Consider the following 25,292-nt stretch of genomic DNA (forward strand, 5'->3'; position numbering starts at 1 on the left):
TGCATTGTTTTAGCATTGTGCATTGTTTTCTAAACCTTTTTTATTTTTAAACCCAGGACCTAATATGTTGACAGGTTACTGCAAGGGTGAATAGTGATAGACGGAAGCCTTTCAGAAGATCATTGACGATATCCCTAGAGCAAGGAAGTAGGTATTCAGAAACAAACAAACAAAAAAATCTGAGGAAAACTGTTGAAAATATCGCACCTAAAGGAAAAGAGTATCCAGAGTGTTCATGGGGCAACATGGCAACATCTGTAGTCATGGTTTTACAAACCAAAGGACAGATGCCAAATATAAGCCCTTGGAAGTGGTCAACCGAGGAAACATATCCATGGGAGAGTTGAGAGTGCTGTGATATCAGATCTAGGTGAAATAGGCAGTGTAGGTGTGTTGGCAGTCAGGGAAAATTCAGTTTCATAGGAGATGTCAAAGTATACAGTCTAATCTTTCAAGTTTAAGAGGCAGAAAACTGGCAAAGGGAAAGCAAGCAGCTGAAATATAGGAAATTGTGATCTTGTAGTTTTAAATAATCCTTCAAAAGGTGATTATATTAACACAGTCCATCCTAGAATAATATAATATTGAAACTTGTGTATATTGTTGAAATACAGTTTGAAATTTAAAAAAAATTTCTAAATATTTAGTACCTTTCTTGTTTAAAAAATTTTCTTTTCTATTCAGGAGCTCACATAAGATTGATAATTTTATAGTTATGGAAGTCACTGTAATTTTCATTTAGTTCAGTATGTTGCAGCTCCAGGAGCTGTGTGAAGATCATAATTTGATGTTATAGAATATTTGTTACATTGTCCAGTAATACAGACTATATGCTTGTGATCTGGTTTAAGCCTAAAATTTGCTCCCCTCTTGCTGATATCTACAACCATCAGTTAACCGTGTCTTTGATGTCTAACAGATATTATCAGTTTGCAAAAGCTTTGATATCACATATACCAAGTTAATATTTACCAGAATGAGAGTCTCATTTTGACATACATTGCTCATGAAAAATTTGTAGAGTACTAGGGGAAAGCATGAAAATTCTTTTATTTGTAGGAATTAAAAAAATCAGCAGGAATAGGTGATACTAGTTGAAATTTTATGAGAATCCTGGTACACTGAATTTCAAGTTAGAGTCAGAGAAGTTTCACAGAGGTTAAAGGAAAAAATACACCATATAACCTTGTAAAATGAGCACAGTGAGCAAAATAAAAAGTCCTGAGGTCATCAGGAAGTGAAATTGTTTTGGAAGTCACTTGCAGTAGGACAAAAGTAAGTGGTTAGAAGACACAACAAGCTTCATTGCAAGCCTTGTTGGGCTACTGAAATGCAGAAGTGTTTGGATAGACACAGGTGATCTGTGATAGGACTCTCTGTGTGAGAACTATGCTGAGAGAGGGGATTATTTCTGTCTTTGTGGATATCCAGTTAGGAGAAGGAGGTCAGTAGCAGCTAACACTGGACAGTTAGCCAGTACACCTGCGCCAGTGGAGACGCATAGGCACTGGTGTTTGGAGTGGACTGGGCATTAGAACTCGTATTGGGCATGCGCCAGACTTGCAGGGTGCTGCTGGTGAGGTGGAAACTCATTAAGAGTACCATCATTTACTGCATAAGTCAGCTGGTTCCAAAATCTCCTTGGGGGCAGCCATAAAAGAAAACCGACATTGTGGAATAAGTTTCTCTTCTGTTGTCCTCCACCCATAGACGTTAGGCAACATGGAGTTAGTTATGGTCAAGGTTTTTTGAAATAGATGTGAAATGGAAAATGACAGAACAAATATATTGAATTTTCTTTTACAGTTTAAGGCCAACCAATTCAATTAGATTATGTGGCCCATTCCTTATCTCCATCATGTAACAAAAGTTTCTTTCAAGATTTTGTTTAGAAAGCCTCAAGTCTAAAATCTTGTTTTATTAACATGCACATATCTCATTTCACATACCTAGGCCACAAGGTCTTCCTTCTTTATGGGATTGGGTTGGGGGTCTGTCTTTTCCTTTAGAATATATTATTCTAGATTTATTTCGGCAAAATATAATCTCAATAAATATTTAAAAGTTTGGGTTTGAACTTTTCTTTTTAATATACATCTCATTTGGAAAAGAGCCATTTGGGACACAGAAATAACTCACTGGGTTGAGTGCATTCCTGGCATGCATCAGGCCTGGTTCTTTTCCCCTTCCAGATAAATAATAAAAGGGAGTGGCATCATAATTGTTAAAATAATACTCTGGGGCCAGAGAGATAGTATAGTGAGTTGGGCTCTTGACCAAGCCAACTGGGTTTGATCCCTAGAAGCTCATATGTTTCCCCAAGTCCGCAGGAGTGACCCCTGAGCACAGATCCAGGAGTAAACCCTGGAAACTGTTAGGTGTGACTTCAAAACAAAAACAAAACAATAACCAAAAAAAATAGTCATAGTTAAAATGTTTGAGATGCTATAAAATAGATTGTCTCACTTAAATTATATATCAGGTAAGATATTCTTGGGAATACCCGAAAACAAGATTAATTTGCTACTGTGCCTTTTATATTACATAAGGAAAACTATTTTAAAGTATTTTCCTTATGGTCAAGAAACATATTTTTCTAAAATAAAACTTGCATTGTAAAACTTAGTAACTTGCCTGTAATGAAAAATTCCTATTTTCTGATAACATGTGGTCATAGAGTTTTTGAGAATCTCTAAATATGTGTTCCAGTAAAACCGAGTGTAATGAGAAAGTTCAAAGTTTTTATTTTTTCTGTTATCCCAGTAAATATTTTTACTTCAAAGTGAGCTTATTTCTGAGTTGCAGTCTAATTTATACAATAATACTTTTCTACTGATTTCTTGTTTATTGTGCCACTCAATAAATAGATTAGATTTTTGTGTAGTGTTAAACTTTATACATGTATTACAATACAAGAAAGATTTGTCTATCAACTTATTCAAAGCGTTTTTAAGCTCTTATGTACATAAAGGTCACTGTCACTGTCACTGTCCTCCCGTTGTTCATTGATTCGCTCGAGTGGGCCCAGTAACATTGTGAGACTTGTTGTTACTGTGTTTGGCATATGAAATACATCACGGGTAGCTTGCCAGGCTTTGCTGCGCAGGCAGGATACTCACACTAGCTTGGCCGGCTCTCTGAGAGGGGTGGAGGAATCGAAGGCGGAGGAATTGAATTCTGGTAGGCTGGATTGGCCGCTGCAAGGAAGAGGATTAAAAAAAATGAGAACTTACCCTTCTTTAAAAACAAATTTTTTTTTAGCATTATAAACATCTAAATTCTTAACAAACTACACGAATTTACAGGTAAACAAATCCACCCAATGAAAGAGATAATAGAGAGGAAATTTTTTTTTTAAATTTCAAGAGAAAAGAGATTTGAACATCACGACATACATCTTTGGAAGTAGAAACAACTCTGGAAGTTTGGAAAACTTTCACAGATTTTTATGGCAGTCTATGACAATAAATAAAGCCAACAAGAAAAGAAAAGGTGGTGGTAGTAAAAAAAATCCCAACATTTGGAGGTCACAAATGTATAAGAAATATTGGATTCATTCTATGTGGTTGACTCTAAGTGAAGAGTTGGGCCAATAAGGGGAAATCCGAAGAGCATGGATATTTGAACACTCTAAGGAAGAAACTTCTAATAGACTTGGAAGCAAGGATGAGCAGCCCAAGAGATGAAGAGTCCCCTGTCACTGGAAGAGTTCCAGCAGAAAATACTAGAACGTTTGCTTGAATGGGAGGTCTTCGAATATAAGCTCTAATTTCTGAGTCAGTGATTTCCATCCTTGAAGCTGGTCTCACTAAGCAGTGAGAATTTCCTTTTCCTCTCCCTGTTTGCAACCTGCTTTCCCAACTCCCTTCTTCCCAGAAGGTGTTGAAAAACAGTGAAGCATAAGGTTCCTTTAATATTAATTCGTCTATTAAGCAGGTGAGAGTCTTCCTTAAGATGAGGTTTCTATTTAAAGATAATCCCAGGGTCACAGATTTATGTTTTTACTTATCTGTCCTTTCATCTGAAATGAAAGCGTAAGTGTTAATAGGGTGCTCGTATCATTTCGTTTCATTTTCCATATATAAGTACACAGGCACAGAGTCAATATGCTTTGCCTTGATACAGCAATTGGTTTTCCTCCTCTGTTCTCAATCAGACAGTTTTAAATTTTGGTTCGGCGCATAAACACACTGTGATGGACGGCATTAATAAATAAGTATTACATCAGCTCTGCTTGAGCAGTCCCTCTTCATCTTTATCTTTTTTGTTGAAATCCTGTGGGGTCTCAGAACGCTCTTTATGGAGATCAAGAAGATTAAGCAAAATTAGCTCTCTAGTACATAATGGGCTTCCCTTTCCTGGCATGTGTCTCCCCTCTCTGCACATGGAGACTCTCCCTGATAGCAACAGGAGATTCACAGATGGGGACAAAATTATGTTCTAGGAGAGCATAGCACAACCAGGGGATTTCAGCATTCTCTTTCATTTTCGTAGCATATGTGCTTAAATTGGGATCCAAAATGAAAATGATCAGAAATGCGGCTACTCAAAGATGCCCCCAAATTCATCTACCCTCTGAGTTAGGCTGACCTGTTCCACCTCCAAGCCACCTCATAGGAGTCTTAAGAATCTCTAAACCACATCTTCTTAAATAGATGATATCTTGAAAGAGGTTATTTGCAGGGAGAACTATGCTTCACCCACGTCAAACAGTGAAATTCATGCTGTTTATAAAGTTCTCCAGAGAGACACTGGCTTACTCATGGGCAGAGTTGGCAGCTGCCTACATGGAATAATTTGAGGATCAATGAGAGGCCCCCGTGCTTTAAAATCCATCTCCCTCATCAGTCTGCAGCGGTGCCTGAAATTTCCACCATTACTGTCATTTCTTAAAAGCTTTTAAGAGGACATATGTCCTATAATCTTGAGGGAGGTAACATTAATTAACTATATAATATATTAGAATGAATGAGTTTTCTTGTTAATAACCCGTTATAGCCATTGACACCCAGTAAAGATCAGGGCTTAGAAGAAATAGAAGCAAGGACAGGTAAGCTTTAAAAGAAAGTAAAAGATGGTGAATTACAGTGAATGTGCAAGAAGCATTCTTGGGTTCTAAGTGAAGAAGGTCATAAGCCGGAGGTGTCCAATGGAGGTTAGAAAAGGCATTGGGTATTTCGCAGTAGGTTGGGGTGCGTGAGCATGATTCCCAAATGTGAGATCTTGGAAACAAAAGGATGAGGATGGCAGAAAAAAAAATTAGTTGTCTCATCATATTGCTGTTCTTAACCCTTCCAAAGAAGTCATGGTTTTAATAATCACTTGCAGAACTTTCTCTAACCAATGTAAACTCTTATTTGAGCTGTCTTTAATTCCATACGAATAGAAATGGAAAACTGGAAAATTATAATTTGAAAGGCAATATATCACTTGTTCAAAGGGTTTTTATTGACCCATTTGTCTATAATATCCCTTGCTCAATAACTAGTTTTATTTAGTGACTTTTCAGAAGCATTATTTTAAAAATTTAATCACTCACAGTAGGAAACATTTATAGAGTTCGATCAGAATCAGATAATTTTGGGAGATGGAGTTTATGGTTTGAGGCCTTTAGTTCAACTCCATTATTTCAGAGACAAGAACTGGGACACAGTGCTATAGAATGTGTGTATTGTGCACATGTGCACACGTGCGCACACACATACACACACACACACACACACACATATATATACATTATATACACACACACATACACAGTGGGTAGGGTCTTGCATGTTGCTGACCTGTCCGACCCAGGTTCAATTCATGCGCTCCTCTTGGAGAGCCCGGCAAGCTACCGAGCGTATCTTGCCTACATGGCAAAGCCTGGCAAGCTACCCATGACGTATTCAATATACTTAACACAATAACAAGTGTCACAATGGAGACGTTACTGGGAGCAAATCGATGAACAACGGGAGTACAGTGACAGACAGTGACAGTGATATATATATATATATATATATATACATATGTATGTATATATATGTATCTAGCCAGAGATACACTAGTAAGCAAATATAATATAGCAAATATAGTCTTTCTTTCATGGTGCTTATATTTAAGTAGAGAATAAATATTTTAGCTAATAAACTTAACACAAGTATATACAAAATAAAAGATTTGGTAGGTGTTATTAATATGTTTTATGTTAGGATGTTATATGAGAACTGAACCACAATGGGGATGGCATTAGAAACTATACTATTTAATATCTAAAATTGAGTAGGGGTTCACTAAGTAACAGAATAAAGAATAAAGAGAGGTGTAGGCAATAGAGAATGTGCAAAGGTCCTACTGAAAGAGGAAATGGCATGTTTAAATATAGTTGAATTCCTTAAGGAATTAGCTTTAAGGACACAAAGACCTTCTGAGACAGGGTACATTGCATTTCCTTTGCACATTCTCTATAAAAGGTTTGAGTATTTGGAGCTGACACACAGACGTGGAGAGACTTTTAAGGAAAGGTTGGAGAGCTAAACAGAGGCTGCTTTTGAAATTTTGGAACTCACTCTAGAAGCAGTGAGAAAGGAAGTGGGTTTCTTTTGGTGGTGATTTTCCTAAGGATTATAGAGCTTTGGTAGAATTGGTGTTGCTTCCTGATTCCTTGATTAACGGATTGTGTTCTTTTTCTTCATAGTAGGTATTTGTTGATTTTTTGTGCTTTCCCAGCATGCCTTCTACAAACTTGCATTTTACTGTGGAATTCATGCCCTTCTACTATCGGTTCATGGGCTTTTGATGGGACTGAACAAAATACTTGAAGATGATTCAGATCGAACCCATGACACCCTCAAATTCTCTTGGGATCATGGAGTGGACATGGATACAGGGGTGGAGGTAGATAGTAGGACAGATATAAGTTGCAGACCAGGGTTTGTTGAAGTCACTTAAATAATAGGCGAAGAAGATATAGAAGTCCATACACATAAGAATCCAGTTATGAGAGATGAAGATAAAATGCCCCCAAATGACATTCTCTGAACCTTAAAGCTAATTATAACAGGAGTCAGTTATGTTCTAAATTTTTCAGTTATAGGAGTCAATGAAATCTCCATCTTGTTAGAGCTCATTTTCCCTGGTTTATCTACCAAATGCAGCCAAGAGAATCAAACTATCACAGTACTGAATTCTTTGCTCTTTTGTTAACTTACTTATGGGACATTACTTCAAAAAGAGAAAAGCTATGATTTTCAACACAACCTTTACATGAGAATAATTTTACTATAAAATCAGCTACTCTGGATTCATTTGGGTCTAACACAAGAAACTTTAGTATTAAATCACTCTGTAGCAAAAAGGTCAAATTTTCACATGATTTTTTGTTCTTAAGAGGAGTATGTTTCCAAAAAATAATTGTATGGTTGAAAATTTTTATTATATCTAATTCTATGATAGATGCTATTTTAGAAATCTAATGTCTATAAGGGGAAATAGCCAAATAACAAATATTCTTCAAATTTGCTTGAGCTTGAGCGGGCCCAGTAACGTCTCCACTGGAGACTTTGTTGTTATAGTGATATACGATTTGCACCTAGTAACCTCAGTGCTTTCCTAAAAATACTGTATCAATGGTGCAAAATAGTGATCAAAAATAGATTGAGTATATGTTATAATATTTGTTTTAGGATATTTTGAAATTCAATTAAAATAGAAGATTAATCTTTTGTGACTGAATTTTTGAAACTATAGTTGACACTTCAATAAATTTTTCTTAAAATCTCTTGTTATTTTCCACATTTTTGCTTCTTTGATGAGGAAAATTGCATGGATGTAGTTGTGCTTACCAAGGTTTATACATTTTTAGTTGTGATACTGGCCCTCTTTCAGTTACTTTTTAAAAATTTTTGTATGCAAACAGTGAGAGAGAAGAATGTGACATGAAAAAACAATCCGATTAACAATTGTACCCCAGAAAATCAAGTACCAAGGAATCAGCTTAACTAAGGAAGAAAAGGACCTGTAGAAGAAAACTACAAAATTCTACTTCAGGAAATAAAAGAGGATACGAGAAAATGGAAAGATATCCCCTGCTCATGGATCGGGAGAATTAACATTATCAAAATGGCAATACTTCCCAAAGCATTGTACAAATTTAATGAGATCCCTGTAATGATACCCGTGACATTCTTCAAAGAAATGGAGCAAACACTCCTGTAATTCATAAGGAGCAATAAGCCCCCATGAACAGCTAAAGCAATTCTTGGGAAAAATAAAAAGGGAGGTATCAACCTCCCTAACTTCAAACTCTACTACAAAGCAGTAATAATTAAAACAGCATGGTACTGAAACAAAGGCAGAGCTGCAGACCAGTGGAATAGGGTTGAATATACTGACATCTCCTCCCAAACATATGATCATCTAATCTTTGATAAGAGAGCAAGAAATATGAATGGAGCAAGGAAAGCCTCTTTAACAAATGGTGCTGGCAAAACTGAACATCTACATGCAAAAAAATGGGCTCAGATCTCTGCCTAACACCATGTACAGGAGTAAGATCAAAATGGATTAAAGACCTCAACATCAGACTGGAATCCATAAGGTACATTGAAGACAAAGTTGGAAAAACCCTCCATGACATTGAAGCTAATGGTATCTTCAAAGATGTCATGCCACTGGCTGAGCAAGTGAAAATAGAGATAGACAAATGGGACTATCTTAAACTAAGAAGCTTCTGCACCTCAAAAGAAACAGTGACCAAAATACAAAGGCAGTCTACAGAATGAGAAAGAATATTTGTCCAATACACATCTGACAAGGGGTTGATATCAAGAATATATAAAGTACTGGTTGAACTTCACAAGAAGAAAACATCCAACCCCATCAAAAATGGGGCAATGAAATGAACAGAAATTTTCTCAAAGAACTTCGAATGGCTAAAAGGCACATGAGAAAATGCTCTATATCATTAATCATCAGGGAGATGCAGATCGAAACAACAATGAGATATCATCTCACACCACAGAGACTGGCCCACATCCAAAAGAACAAAAGCAACCGGTGTTGGTGTGGATGTGGCAAGAAAGGGACCCTCCTTCACTGCTGGTGGGAATGCCGACTGGTTCAGCCCTTCTGGAAAACAGTATGGACAATTCTCAAAAAACTAGAAATTGAGCTCCCATTTGGCCCAGCAATACCACTCCTGGGAATATATCCCAGAGAGGCAAAAAAGTATAGTCAAAGTGATATTTGCACTTGTTTGTTCATTGCAGCACTCTTTACAATAGCCAGAATCTGGAAAAAACCTGAGTGCCCGAGAACAGATGACTGGTTAAAGAAACTTTGGTACATCTACATAATGGAGTACTATGTAGCTGTTAGAAAAGATGAAGTCATGAAATTTACATGCAAGTGGTACTACATGGAAAGTATCATACTAAGTGAAATGAGTCAGAAGAAGAGGGACAGAGATAGAAAGACTGCATTTATCTGGGGACATAAAGTAACAAAATATGAGACTAACACCCAAGTTGCTTTTTTTTTTAACAGGGGTCACATGCATTATCTCCACTGGGGTCTGGATTGCTAGAAATCACATACTTTGTTGTCGCACTAGGAATTCTAAATACTAGAATTACTGACCAGGGATGTATTGAGTCTTGTGGGCAAGCTTGGTGGGTCAAACATGTGATGTCATTAATTTTATGTTTGCAAGACAGGTGCTCTATTACTGAATGGTCCCTGAGCCCTTAAATTAAAAAAGTAAAGTAAAATTCTGCTTTATCCTTTAAATTGTCCAATTCTGTAGAGAACAAAAGCATCCATTCATAAACTTTTGAGTTGATGGATTTCAAGAGATGCTGCCATTGGCTATTTTTTCTGATATATTTTTCACTAGAACAGAGTAGTGTGGGTGGTAGTCACAGTTCACAGTATGCTCTTCTCAGCTATGACTCACAGAGTGTCACAAGTGAGTGGAACAATTTTATTTTAATCCAGTTGAAATGTTGACAATTAGTATCAGTCTAACAAACATTGATTCTTGGGATCTTTTTAATTTATTTTTTTCCTGCTGGATAGGAATTCTACGGGTGAAATTGTTGCTTATGTCTGATAAACCACAGAATTAAGTAAACAATGCAGGGTAAACAGAAAGGGAAATCCTGGTGAGTCCTCAGGAGATACTTTGAGTACGCAGCAGTCTCCAAGTCTGGAACATTACACTTATACTAATGATTTTGCTGTTGGGCTAGAAAAGATGTGTTTCTAGGTATGGTAGAGTTGGGAATAAAGTAGCATATTTATCTTTGCATGGTCTTATTAAAAAGAAGCAGTTATGATTAGGGAGATGGCGCAAAGGGTTGGATAACGTGCTTTGCACATTATATCCAGGTTTGATCACCAGCACTACTGGTTCCCCAAGTACCACCAGGTACAGTGCTCCTGTGCACTGCCTTGCATGCTGTTACCCTTGTATATAGAATAACCAACAATATAGGAAATCATTAAATAAATGGACAGACTTTTATTCAATACTTTTCTATTTACATAATATAAATGGATTTAATCACTATGCCGATGTTTAATAAAAGCAAGGATGAAAATGGAATTGTAAGATAAAGCTTAGGACCATTTTATTTTAAGATTTATTTATTAAAATTTACATATCGTGAGTCACAATACTGTCAACAATAAAAGTTCAGGTGTAGGATGTTCCACCAAAAGATTGTAAATGTCCCTCCACCAGTGTCTCAGTGTCTCTATTTCCTTGACAAATCTCGGTTTTGTTGGCTGACTCAAAGTCTGTTGCCATTAGCCATTTGTTATTCTCATATTATTTCCTTTGTATCCAACCTATGAGAGCACTTTTTCCCATATTGTTCCTCTCCTTCTGACTGATTCCACTCACCATGGTACCCTTTACTTTTATATAGTAGCCATGAATTTTATTATAGCTGTAAACAGTTTTATCCACTCATTTATTCTTGATCACTTGAGCTGTTCTCAGATGTTTCTTATCTATTGTTAATGATGCTGCAGGAGCATAAAGGTACAATTTCTTTTGAATTGTTTTTTGGTGGTGATCTCTTGAGGTAGAGAACAAGAAGTGGAATTTCTGGGTCAAGTGGAATCTTAATTTTTAATTTTTGAGAAGTTTACATATTGTTTCCTGTAAAGGCCGAACCTGAAAGTACTGGAGGACAATAATGGATGAGGGCCCCTTTCCCCCAATATCCTCACCAGCATTGGTTGTTTCCATCCTTTTTTGATGCATACCAGTATCACTGGGATGAGGTGACTTCTCATTGCTGTTTTGATTTGCATTTCCCTAATGATGAGCGATGAAAATGTTTATTCAAGTACCTAATGGCCTCTTCTGTGTGTCTTCTTTGAGAAAGTCTCAGTTCAGAAACTCTCCCCATTTTTGGATGGAATTCTTTGTATTATTTCATTGTGAATATTTGCAAGGGCTTTGTACATCTTAAACAACAGTCCTTTGGTAGATATGTGTTGAGGAAAATTTTATGGAGAAAATGATATTTTACCTTAATCATTATTTATAAATTGAAAGAGCATTCCTATTGAAAGTCAGTTAGCATGAAGAAAGCTAGATAGGGGAAGAAGTAAGAATTAGAAAACAAGATATATATGCAAGATTGGAAGGATAAGGTAAGTGAAGATCAAATCATAAAAGTACATAGTAGCTATTTAAAGGGTTTGTATCTTTGAGGAAATGGGGAGCAGGAGCAACAGACTTCTTTAAAACAAAAGATTTTAAAACAGTTGGAAGATTTAGATGGTTAGAGAATGGAAAGCTATTGCCATATTGTAGTCTAAGCAGGAAGAAATTGTAAGGAAAGGAAAGAAAGCAGAGTAGAACAATGTAGTGGAAATCTGAAGTATTTAGAAACTGAGTATGGTCCAAGAACAAGAGAGTAGTAAAAGTGAATGAGGAAACACAATATGATTATTAAAAAGAAAACTCAGGAAAAGAAGCAAATAGAAAACTGAAAGAGATCAAAGATTGCAGTTCTTCAAATATTACTTTTACTTTTATGTGAATAAAAACTGGACAAATCTGCTTAGCGTTATCTAACTATATCTCACTGTAACTATGGTACAACAATATCATGTTCATAAAAATTAATTCATATTATATACATTTTTAAAAACAGAATAAAAATATATATGTACATATATATTTATGCAATCTACAGTATATGTGTACAATATGTACGCATATATGTATATGCATATGTTTGTACATGCTTATATATGTATACATATGTATGTGTATATATATATATATGTCGGTTTGGAGGCTACACCTGGCAGTGCTGAGATCTTGGCTCTGTTCTTACTGATCATTTCTGATGGTGCTCAGGGGACCATATGCGGTGCCAGGGATTAAACCTGAGTTGGCTCTGTGTAAGATAAAGTCCTTACCTGATGTACTATTGCTCCGGCTTCATATACAGTACTTTTTGAATGGTTTATGCTAGCTGCATGCACTAAGCGGAGAAATTACTACTTTTAAAATATTTTATTTTGGATTCAAGAATCTATATATGTTCTATGTTGATCCATGAAACATTTCAGCTGCAGGACTTCCTTTAGTAGAAATAAAGCTAGCATGTATAAAATAGACTTTATAATCTACATCATATTAAAATGTGAGGGAAACAGTATACTTATATATATTTATATATCATATATATATATAATGTAGTGATACCTTTTAGTGTTAGTAATGTTTCTGAATTCTCACAGATATGTGGCTAGCCACCAAAAGAGAGTTTTATCCCATGAGATAAAATAATCTTGTATGGCCCATGCTTACGGACCCTAAACTTGCATGCTTTGAGAGTGAGTTCTTCATCAGAACTAAGGACTGTTTCATCCTTCCTAGTCAAAGGTCATGATTGAAACAAGTCTTTATTTTTTTTTACTTTTTTTTAAAAAATAGAATTACTGTGAGATACACAGTTAAAAAGTTGTTCATGATTGGATTTCAATCATACAATGTTCCAACACCCATCTCTGCACCAGTGTGCATTTCCTGCCAACAATGTCCCTAGTTTCCCTCCTGTCACTCCCCCAACCTGTATCCCTTTCTCTTCCTCTCCCCTGCTCTGCTTCTCTCTCTCTCTCTCTCTCTCTCTCTCTCTCTCTCTCTCCTTTTGGGAATTATGTTTGCAATATAGGTACTGAAAGGTTATCATGTTTGATACTTGTCCCTCTACCTGATTTCAGCACTCAGTTCTTGCCCAGAGTGATTGTTTCCAAGTATCATTGTCTTAGTGGTTCCTTCTCTATCTTAACTGCCTCTGTCCACCTGTGGCAAGTTTCCAACTATGGATCATTTCTCCTGGCCTTTGTTTCTACTGTCCCAGGGTATTAGTCTCATACTACATCTTTTATATCCAACAAATGATGAATACAAGTCTTGATTGTTCCCGTGACTTGGCTATTGTGACTATTGCTTTAATGAACAGGTGCTGCTTAACTTTTTTTTCCAAATTAGTGTTTCAGTTTATTTCATGTAAGTATCTAGAAGTGGAATTTCTAGATCATATGGCAATTCTACTCTTATTCTGTGAACCTCTATGTAGTCTTTCCAAGAGACTGAACCAATTTAAGTTCCTCCCAACAGTGACTAAGTGCCCTTTTTCTCCATATCCTTGTCAGTTCTTGCTGTTCTTCATCTTGGGAGCATCAGGCACTTCAATGGATATGAAGATTTTGAGGAATTGTTCAATTACCTCTGCAGGCCCTACATGTTGCTTTCTTCTCTATATTATGCAAGATGTGATTTATTAAAGTTTCTTCTTCATCACCATAACATTGAAAAAGACAATGTACTTCCAAAATCATTTCATAATCACAAAACATTTTACAAGAACTGATTATCCCCAAGGCCTCACCCAAACCCCGGAGGGCAATGTAGTTATTCCTTGAAGAATTAATGGGAAGATTTCAATATAACATAGGCAGGAACTTTTTAAAATAGGAGAGTGATAAAACAGAAGAGAATTTTATTTTTCATTTTTTTTGGGGGGGGGGAGCAGAGGGACTCCCAGGCAGGGACTGCTCAGGGATTCCAGGCACCACTCAAGCAATATTGGTCTGACTGTCTGAGCCAGATAGGGTTAGTATTTAGCCCAGTGATGTGGTGCTTTGATGACCCTATGGTGCAAGGCACCACCAGGACTATAGCCAGTGGCACATAGGGAGTGCACACAGGGCTTAGCAATGTAATGTTTGCACTCCAGACCTTGAACTATCTCCCCATCCAAAACACAGTAGACTTCTTTGTTTGTGCAGATAACCAACAGACACTTTTAAGCAATGCCTTTCATTACTCATTAGAAAAATGAAACCAAAAACGTCTATTGGTTATCTGCACATAATCTTTGCAGAAATGTATGAAACAGGTCTTGAAATGAAAACAGATATTCTGACCATGTTTTTATTGTGCTTTTTTTGTTACTAATTGGACAATTTTTTGATATGTTTTAAATACTAAATAGCTCTGCAAGTGGATGACAAGAAAGTATCTTCTCCCATTTAGTAGTAGGATAACTTTTTGTTTTAATGTTAGTTTCTTTCACTACACATAGCATTTTAGATTAATATAGTCCTGTTTAGTTTTGCTTTGGCTTGCTATGCCATTATAGTTGTGTTCTCAAAGATATCAAGTGATTATTATGTGTATTTTAATTTTTTAGGTCTTACATCCAAAACTTTAAACCATTTTACAAATAAACTTAGATGTGTATGTGAGGTAATAATCTGGTTCTGTACTTTTGAATGTGGCTATTTAGATTTTCCCAATACCATTTGTTGAAGATGGTTACTTTTTTCCAAGGGAGTATTTGACTCTTTTGTCATAAATTAACTATCGATATATGCAAATCGACGATCAATGGGAGGGCCTTTACCTTTACCTTTTACCTTACAAACCAATGGCAAAGCAATAAATAAAGCCTGGCAAGCTACCCATGACGTATTTGATATACCAAACACAGTAACAAATGTCACAATGGAGACATTACTTTGTTAATTTGCTGGGCCTGCTCAAGCAAATTGATGAACAATGGGAGGACAGTGACAGTGACAGTGACAGTGACAGGGTAATATTAACTTTATTAACAAATGGTGCAAATAATGTTTATCCATTTCCAGCATATTGAGACTGAGCCGTTATGTACAAAACTGAACTTAAAAAGACTTAATTATAATACTAGAAACTGCAAAACTTCCAGAAGAAAACATCTGTGTCACTAATCTTGGAAATGATTTATGGATATGATACCAAAAGCATATACCATAAAAGAAAATTGGGCAAGGGGGACTACATAACCTAAAAAGCTTCTGTACAAGAATGAAAACATTCAACAAAGTGAAAAGATAACTTATAGAATGGAAGGAAATATATAGCATATATTTCTATGTTCCAAAAATATAAGGACTCACGCTGTCTGTAGCACTGTCCTCCAACTGTTCATCAATTTGCTCGAGCGGGAACCAGTAATGTCTCCATTGTGAGACTTGTTGTTACTGTTTTTGGCATATCGAGTAAGCCACGGGGAGCTTGCCGAGCTCTGCTGTACAGGAGGGATGCTCTGAGTAGCTTGCTGGGCTCTCTGAGAGGGACGGAGGAAACAAATCTGGGTCGACTGCATGCAAGGCAAATGCCCTACTCCTGTGCACTTTTGGTGGGAATAAGATAATGATGTATCTGTTATAAAAACACCATTGAGTTTCTTTGTTGGGGGGGTGGTTTGGGGCCACATCAGGCAAGTGCTCAGGGCTTCCTCTTGGCTCTGCACTCAGGGATCACTCTTGGAGGGCTCTGGGGACCATATGAGAAATGAGGGATTGAACCTGAGTAGGCTGCTTGCAGAGCTACTGCCTTATACATTGTACTCTTTCCAGCCCCTACAAAGATTTTTCTGTTTTCTTCTTAGGCCACACTCAGTGATGCCCAGGGCTTCCTTCTGGCTCTGCATTCAGGGATCACTTATGGCAGGACTTAGGAGATCAGATTAGATGCCAGGGATCAAACCTGGTCTGGCTGCTTGCAAGGCAAATGACTTACTCGCTGTATTATCTCTCCAGTTTGTTTATAAAATGTGTCTCTTTATAAAATCAAGACCTAACATATAATGTAGCACTTTCGAGGATATCCAAAAATAATTGAAATCGGGTTTTAAAAGAAATATTAATATAAGTTCATTGAAGCACTCTTCATAATAGCCAAGATGTTGAAATAATATACATGTTCATGGACAGATAAACAGATATCGGTATTTGAAGAAAATATAATATAATATGTCCAGAGTGGTAGTAGAGAGGTTAAGGTACTTGCACCTGACCATATACTGATACCTTGCACTGAATATGGTCCCCAAGCAAAGCTAGGGGTGATCCCTGAACACAAAGCCAGGAGTAAACCCTAAGTACTTTTGGGTGTAGCGCCCCACCCAAACCACACACACACACACACACACACACACACACACACACACACTATATATATATATATATATATATATATATATAATTTGCTCGAGCGGGCCCAGTAACGTCTCCATTGGAGACTTTGTTGTTACTGTGTTTGGCATATCAAATACGTCACGGGGAGCTTGCCAGGCTCTGCCTTGCGGGCGAGATACTCTCGGTAGCTTGCCGGGCTCTCCGAGAGGGGCGGAGGAATCGAACTTGGGTCGGCCATGTTGGCTGCGTGCAAGGCAAACCCCCTACCGCTGTGCTATATATATTATATCCATATATATAATGGTTTAAAAATTCTTCAGCAAGAATTTGGATGAAATCAGAATATCATATTAAATTAAATGAATTATTAAATGAAATGCAATAGTCACAGAGGCGTAAATAAATACTACTTGCTTCTGCTTCTGTTAGGTATCTACAATAGTAAAGTTCATGGAATTAAAGATCAGAACAGAACACAGTTTCTAGTGACTGGATGAAAGGGAAAATGAGGAACTACCCAATAGGCGTAGAATTTTTGTTAAGCAACAAGATTAAGTTCCAGAGATATCTATATGCAATAATGAATCTATATGAATAATACAGTATCACACACTAACAAATTTAAGAGGGCAGATATAGTGTTCTTATAGGGCTAATTTTTAGTGTCTTCCAAGGTGAAAAACAAAAAACGATTCAATGCAAGTAATAGCTACTCCAGTGTATTAACTGTTAAGTCATGGAGTATAATAAAATAAAATATTATAAACAAATTATTTAGGACCATATCAACACAAAGATGTGTTCAAAAAAACCAACTCATGAAAATGGTTTGTAATTTCAATTTTTGTAATTATGAGTAGCAATTTGAGCCAACTTCTCAATAATTTATTCATTTTATAAATTTAAGTCTTTACTAGCAAATTAATTGATAAGCACTGTATTGGGAAATGAATATGGAAGAACTATATATTTATTTTATCACCATGTCACGGCATCAAAGGGGAAAGGGAATTTGAGGTTCAAGCATGTAAATAAAGCCAATTGCTTAGAGATAGTCTCAGAGCCCCTGAATTAGATAGGGCAATTTACAGAGAGAGAAGGAGGGAAGACCTAGATGAGTATTAGGTTATTCTGCATTGATTTTAGGATTAGGAATTCATGAAAATGTATTGTAATATCAAGACTTTATGAATGTAGTGCCTATATGAAGCATAAACATTTCTCTGAACAAAGCTAATCAATCATCTATATGAAAATGTGTTGTGAATTATAATCACAGATATCAAAACTTTATTCAAATTATTACTTGCATTTCTACATTGAACTAGGGTAGTATGTTCACTTAAACGATTTTCAGAAGATCAGGTATGTGCCTAATGTCTTTTCATTTCCCCCACACTTTCAGATGTATTCTTATTTAATTCTCGAGAGAATTTTTAAAGCAAGTAATATTTTTCTATTCAAACTCAGATTCCCTTACTATTGAAGGCTGTAAGAAATTCTACTGATCATTTTGCTTGAATTTTCATTTCTTTTTTTCAGATACAATAATTGAGACCTAGAGAGGAAAAGGCATTCCCCTCCCCCACCTCCACTCTCCCCTCCCTGCCCTGTGGTCATTTGTGTTTGATAAAGTGAAAGAAGATAGATATTTGTCAGGTAATGTGTCCTATAGTAGAACAAGTTTGACTGAGAAGTCAGGTTTTCCGAAGTCCAACCTCACTTTCCTTTCTTATAAAGCAAGCAACATACGTGATTAAGGATAAAACTCCCCCTTTTCAAATGTGTGGTGTTTTAAAGGTTTATAGAGATTATTATTTTATTGGAGGGGCTGTCTGTCATACTGATGGAGATTTGAGGTTCTGAAAGTTTGGATTTTAGCCTGCATCCTGCTCTCATCTCTTGCTACTTACATAATTTAGAATAAGCTGGCAATGTCTGTAAACCTGTCTATGTCTGGTAAATGAAGTTGGTGATGTCATTTTTTCACATGTGGTGCACTTAGCATCATGGTACCAGATACATAATAAGTATCAGGTATTTCTAATATTGATTGATTATCAGAAAAATGTAAACGTCTGATTAAGGTTGTTAGGCATTCGAATGAATCAATGCTCATGGCCAAGTTTGTATTGACAAGGACACCGACGCCGCCGACACCTCTTTTATCACATGTTCCGAAGAATAATTCTTCTCCAGTGTTGAAAATGGCACGATGAGATTGGTGCCTTTTTGTCTCGGTCAGACCAATGATGTCGTGCTTGATCATTCGCGCTTGTACCATCAGGTCTTCGATGGATGCATCTGATGCTAGCATACGTGCATTGAAAGTACAGACGATCATTTTTGTATTCCTTCGTTGTGGCAGCCTAGTTTGGCCTTGAGATTTTATCGGCCTCTCCTTTCTCATCCTTCTCAATGCTACCATATTGGTGAAGCCTTCAGGGTCAGGGAAATGAGACCCATTGCAATTACTGGTTTTGGCATATCGAATACACAATGGATAGCTTTCGAGGCTCTGCCATGCGGGTGGAATACTCTCGGTAGCTTGCCAAGCTTTCCAAGAGGGATAGAGGCTTTTGGGGCGACCTCTAATTGCCCTCATAGAATAGATGTGGCTCACTGCCTGCAGTTTCTATCTTTGTTGTCTACGCACCAACATCTAATTATGATGAAGGAGAAATTGAGAAGTTCTACATGGAGCTGGAGAAGTTCTATAAAGAAGACCACACCTTCTACAAGATCATTGTGGGTGAATTTATTGCCAAGATAGGACTGAGAAGATCAGCTGAAGAACTTCACATCAGGACCTAAGGCCTAGAAAGGAAAGAACAGGGTGAGAGACTGTCTGAGTGGACTAGAATGGAAGGAACAGGGTGAGAGACTGACTGAGTGCATCATGTAGACCAAGACCATCCATGGTAACTCACAGTTCCAGAAGGCCAAATCTAAATGTTGGACATGGGAGTCTCCTGGTGGACGATTCCACAATGAAATAGACCACATCATATTCAATTGATGGTTTTGCCTGAGAGATGTCGCTGTTGTCCCAAAATTCCAAACGGGATCGGACCACCGTCTCCTTCGTGCAAAATTCTACTTCACAGAGTGGGGAGAAAGGGCTGCAAAGTTTAAAAAGAGAACTCCCAGAACGACCACCAACTGGGAGCTCTTTGGCACTATTGCAGCAACATGGCAAGATGACATTGTTGACAACATTGATGAGGAATACGATCGACTGGTTCAGCACATCCATGATTGTGTGAGGAACGCCAAGAGAGAGAAAGTCACAAAAAAACTCCTGTCTTCGAAAACTCTTGAGCTTATTCACCAACATGGTTCGGCACATGCCTCAGGCAACCACAAGTGAACGTCTGAGCTCACAAAGCAGTGCAGAGATGTGATCAAGAAAGACCTCAAAGAGAGAAGAGCAGAAGTGCTGGTAGATGTGGCAGAAGCCGGGAATAGTATTCATAACAGCCGCCTGTCCTTCACCAACTACAGGACCAAGATGACTGCCCTCCAACGTCCTGATGGATCTATCACATCTTCCAGAACGGCAATGGAGAAGATTATCCATGACGTCTACTCAAATCTCTTCGATAGCCATGTCCAGTTGCCGACATACCAAATTCCACAGGATGGATATGTCATTCCCAATGTTCTCCCTTCCAAAATCCAACATGCCATTTTGTCAGTAAAGAAACAAACAGCACCCGGCCCAGACAAGGTCAGACTTGAACACCTGAAGAACCTGTCATCAGTACTCATCAATACGCTGGCTCGGCTCTTCACATGCTACCTGTCTGAATGCAAGGTTCCGGCCCAATGGAAAAACCAGCAGGACTGTACTACTGTACAAGAAGGGAGATATCCATGACATTGGCAACTATCGCCGATCTGCCTATTGTCTGTCATCTACAAGTTGTTCACTCGAGTCATCCTAAATAGGATTGGCGGAACACTAGATGAAGGACAACCATACGAGCAAGCCGGGTTCCACAAAGGATTCAGCACCATTGACCATATCCACACGATAACCAAGCTCATTGAGGTTTCTCGGGAGTTCAAGATGCTGCTCTGTCTAAGGTTCATTGATTTAAAGAAGGCCTTTGATTCTTTTGAGACCGAAGCAGTCATTGAAGCCCTAGCCAATCAGGGCATTCAAGCTCAATACATCAAGATCCTCCGTGAGCTGTATTACGAATTCACTACCAGGATCTCACCATTCTACAAAGAAGTAATCATTGATGTCAAGAGAGGGGATTGGCAGGGTGATACCATTTCACCGAAACTCTTCAGTGCCACCCTCGAGAACATCATACAACGACTGGAATGGGAAGGAATGGGAGTGAAGATAGATGGTCGGCAACTACACCACCTCTGCTTTGCTGATGACATTGTTTTAATAACACTAAATATTATCCAAGTGGCACAAATGCTGGCCGACTTTGACCATGAGTATGGAAAGGTCGGACTACAGATGAATCTTATGAAGACAATGTTTATGAGAAACAGCCTCGTTCCTGACGCCCCATTCGCTCTCAACAGAACGACCATCACCGAATGCAACAGCTATGTGCACCTAGGTCGAGAAGTCAACATGACAAATGACCTGGCACCCGAGCTGCGCAGGAGGAAGAGAGCGGCTTAGAACACCTTCAAGAACGTCGAAGAAATAGCTAAGAGGACGAAGAACCTCTGGCTCTGGGCACATCTCTTTGATTCCACTGTTCTTCCTGCATTAACATATGCCCCAGAGACCTGGGCCCTATGCAAACAGGATGAGAAAGCTTTTCGGGTCTCCCAAAGAGTAATTGAAAGAGCTATGCTTGGGATATCACGTTTCACTCAAATCAAAGAAAGAATCCGCAGTTCCAACCTCCGTTGATGATCAAGAATCAGGGACGCTGTCTCGTTTGCCAAGGCATCAAAAATCAGATGGGCTGGTCACGTAATGAGATTTAAAGATGACCGCTGGACTAGAGCTGTTACTGACTGGATTCCATGGGATGTCAAAAGACCGCATGGCCACCCACCTACCAGATGGTCAGACTTCTTCATCAAGATCATGAATGATCTGTTTGAGGCTCTTCGTGTTCATAGAGCGAACAGATGCCATTGGGCTACACTAGCATGCAACAGGGACAAACGGAGACGTTACTGGCGCCCGCGCGAACAAATTGACGATTAATGGGAAGTCAAATGATCAAGTGATTATCAGAAAAAAATAAGATTTTTATAAAAGCAGGGTTTTTTTTTTTTCAGTATTAAAGAAACAAAATCGGGAACAGAGGGAAAATACAGTGGGTAGGGCTTTTGCCTTGCACGCAGCCAACCCGGGTTCGATCCCCGGCATCTTCCGTGGTCCCCCAGGACTTCCAGGAGTTATTCCTGAGGGCAGAACCAGGAGTAGCCCCTGGGCATCTCTGGATGTGACCCCAAAAAATGAAGAAACAAAATCAATAGAATTGAGTGATAGACTAGATGGTTGGCTCATTTAGTTAGGGAGGCTGAAAAGTTCAAAATCTGCAGATTAAGTCAGCAGTCTTGTGAGTCAGGAAAGACCAAAGGCAGTGCACTGGAAGAATTCTTCCTTGCTCAAATAAAGTCACTATTTTCATTTTCAAGATCTGTTGATTGTATGAGGCTTACTCCATTACATAGGGTAATAAGCTTCTTTTAAAGTTCATATATATAGATGATAATATCATTCAAAGTATCCTAACAGAAACACCTTTATGTTTTCATATCTGCATATAATGTGGTCCAGCCAAGTTGATCTGTACAATTAACCATTACTGTTCCATGCCTGATATGGCATTAGTGAATCTATCTCTCCAATCATTGCACCCAAGCCAGTTACTACTCTGGCAGACTTGGATGCAAAATCATTTTTTTTCTCTCTGACAAAAAATTAAGTCATATTCTTTAATGAACTTCGTGTCAGTTTTTCTTCATAAACTCCTTCCAGAAGTAGATATGCACTGGCTCCCATATGATACTTTCTTCCAATGTAGTGTCTGCTAAATTGTTCCCAGACTAATTAAAGAGACACCTACTTAACCACAAATACCAACACCCAAGTCACTCGTATTTCCCCAGAGTAGTGACATTCTTCTCAATAGCAACAACTGGGTGTTCTTGATTGTTCGTTTTTCAGATCCTGACCCTACAACCTATTGGAATGAGACCCATGGGAGGAAATCAGTTGGTGTGGAACTATTTCTGTTGGAGATTGGTAGTTAGGACAGGTCTGAGAATAGTGTGTATTTTTAGATCACCCCTTTTTGGTCAGGCAATAGAGGAAGTGGGGAACAGCATCGATCTCTTCATTGTCAGATTGTTGCATGGGGGATACTCTAGCCAGAACAGCCTGGCTGCTGAAAGTGGCTTTATTTGCCTTGTGCTATGGTACATGTTATTAACACTGCCATTTAATGTTCTTTTCCAAGGAGATTGTCTCTGGTGATTTTATCGTCCAGGGAAATGTAGTACCATAAATGATCACATTCCTGGCAATTTTCTTTGAAAATGGTAAACTTTTTCAGAGTTTACTCTCTCTTCTATTAGAGTTGATAATGAGAAATTGTGAGGATTATTAAACACTCCTAGCTTTTAGTAGGAACTTATTTAGCACAGATGTTTCTATAATTGCAGTACACTGGGAAAATTCACAGTGTTCAATGGCCCAAAACTCATTATTACTTATTACTTCTACCTGTGTATTGTGGTGCTAGTAAGCCGGGCTGTAGTGTTTAATTTAGCAGGGGCTATTGCTGTGTATCTTAGTTGCCTCAAAAGAACATTGAAAAGAAATTATTGGTTATTCTGCCCAAGCTCTTACTACTTATTAATCTTTCATCCATTACTTGGTGTCCTGATGTGTTATTTTTTATGGATTCAGGCCACAAAATTGTGTTAGAAACCTCCAGACAATTCTTTGGATTATGACTAAGAGAAAAAAATGTATTCTTAAGAGACTGTTAAACAATGCAGCTAACTGTTGTGTTTTATTGAGATAAAAAACATGGGGTGTGTGCAACAGTATTTAGCTTTCTACTACATCTTTATGAAGCACAGTTCTCATGCTTCAGCAGTATTGTTTGTGTTTTTAATGAAAGCATGGCAGTACTTAAGAACAGGAGCTAAGAGGATGCATTGGAATGCTTGTAACAGGTCACTAAGAATACAAAAGCTGCTCCTACTCCCTCATTCTCCAAATTCTAAAAACCAATGCTATAAAAACCTCCCCCTAACCTCCTTGATTTCTCTAAGCAAAAGTGAAGCTGTTGTGATTTGGGTATAAGTTTGCTGGGAAAATATTTTATAAACACACTATATGAAATTAGCAGAAGTGCCTCTCCGGGTCGCAGCTTGCCTTGGTTTGCTAATGTAAACGAAGTCCTTCACAGAAGTTATCTCAGACTTGGGTATCAGTATTAGGGCTGCTGATCACCCATTCATTGTAATATTCCTATATTCTATTAATGCTGCAGCCATTTTTCCCAGGAGTTGAAAGTTTTTTGGGAATGTCAGAGACTCTTTTCTCTATACACCAAGCAGAGCCCCACGTTTATGCCAGTTGTGCAAAAGAAATGAGAAAAGAAACATGAATTCAATGACATATTTTTATTCAGAAGAACCAATCTGAGAATCTATTGGAGACTGAAAAATACGGTCCTATTAAATTTGGGGGCTGGAGCGATAGCACAGCGGGTAGGGCGTTCGCCTTACAAGCGGCCAACATGGCCGACCCGAGTTCGATTCCTCCGCCCCTCTCGGAGAGCCCGGCAAGCTACCGAGAGTATTCGATATGCCAGACACAGTAACAACAAAGTCTCCAATGGAGACGTTACTGGGCCCGCTCGAGCAAATCGACGATCAACGGGAGGGGCCTTTACTTTACTTTACTTACTTAAATTTGGAACTGTCTCAGTCTATAGCATCCATCATTTTAGAGCAAGACTAGAAATGTTTGCATCACATATACATTTCCTATAATTAAAAAAAATAGCAGATTTATCTGATGGTGGCAAAACAAAGATTATAAAGTAATTTAATGAATTTGGATAACTTCGATTTGGCTTTCTACCTTACTTAAATAACCTTATAGTTTATTTTTAAGTTTATTTTTATCCCTTGTATGAATCCTTTCGATTGGCTTCTTGGAGATATATACATACTCACACAAGATAGATTCAAAGAGTAATAATGATGGTCCCATTTATGTTTTTGATTAATTTAATTTTTGGCAAATATAATGCAAATTATATTTATAATGCAAATTATATAATGGGCTGGAGCGATAGCACAGCGGGTAGGGCGCCTGCCTTGCACGCAGCCAACATGGCCGACCCGAGTTCGATTCCTCCGCCCCTCTCGGAGAGCCCGGCAAGCTACCGAGAGTATTCGATATGCCAGACACAGTAACAACAAAGTCTCCAATGGAGACATTACTGGGCCCGCTCGAGCAAAATCAACGATCAACGGGAGGGCCTTTACCTTTTACCTTTTATAATGCAAATACATTTTTAATGTAGGAGTACTGCTATTTATTCAGCCACTTATTAGATGATTGAATTGTGCATGAACTCCACCTTACTTTTTTTTCACTTTTTATAATTTTATTTATTGATTCACCGTGAGAGCAGTTACACAGCTTTTGGGTCTAAGTCTCGGTCATACAATGAAACACCCATACCTTCACCAGTGCCCGTTCTCCACCCCCAACAACCTCAGTACGCCCCCATCCCACACCCTCCCCCTACCTGTGAGCAGATGATTTCCACATTACTCTCTCTCTACTT

This window comes from Sorex fumeus, unplaced genomic scaffold, assembly GCF_029834395.1.
Source record: "Sorex fumeus unplaced genomic scaffold, SorFum_2.1 ptg000018l, whole genome shotgun sequence".
Classification (NCBI taxonomy): Eukaryota; Metazoa; Chordata; class Mammalia; order Eulipotyphla; family Soricidae; genus Sorex; species Sorex fumeus.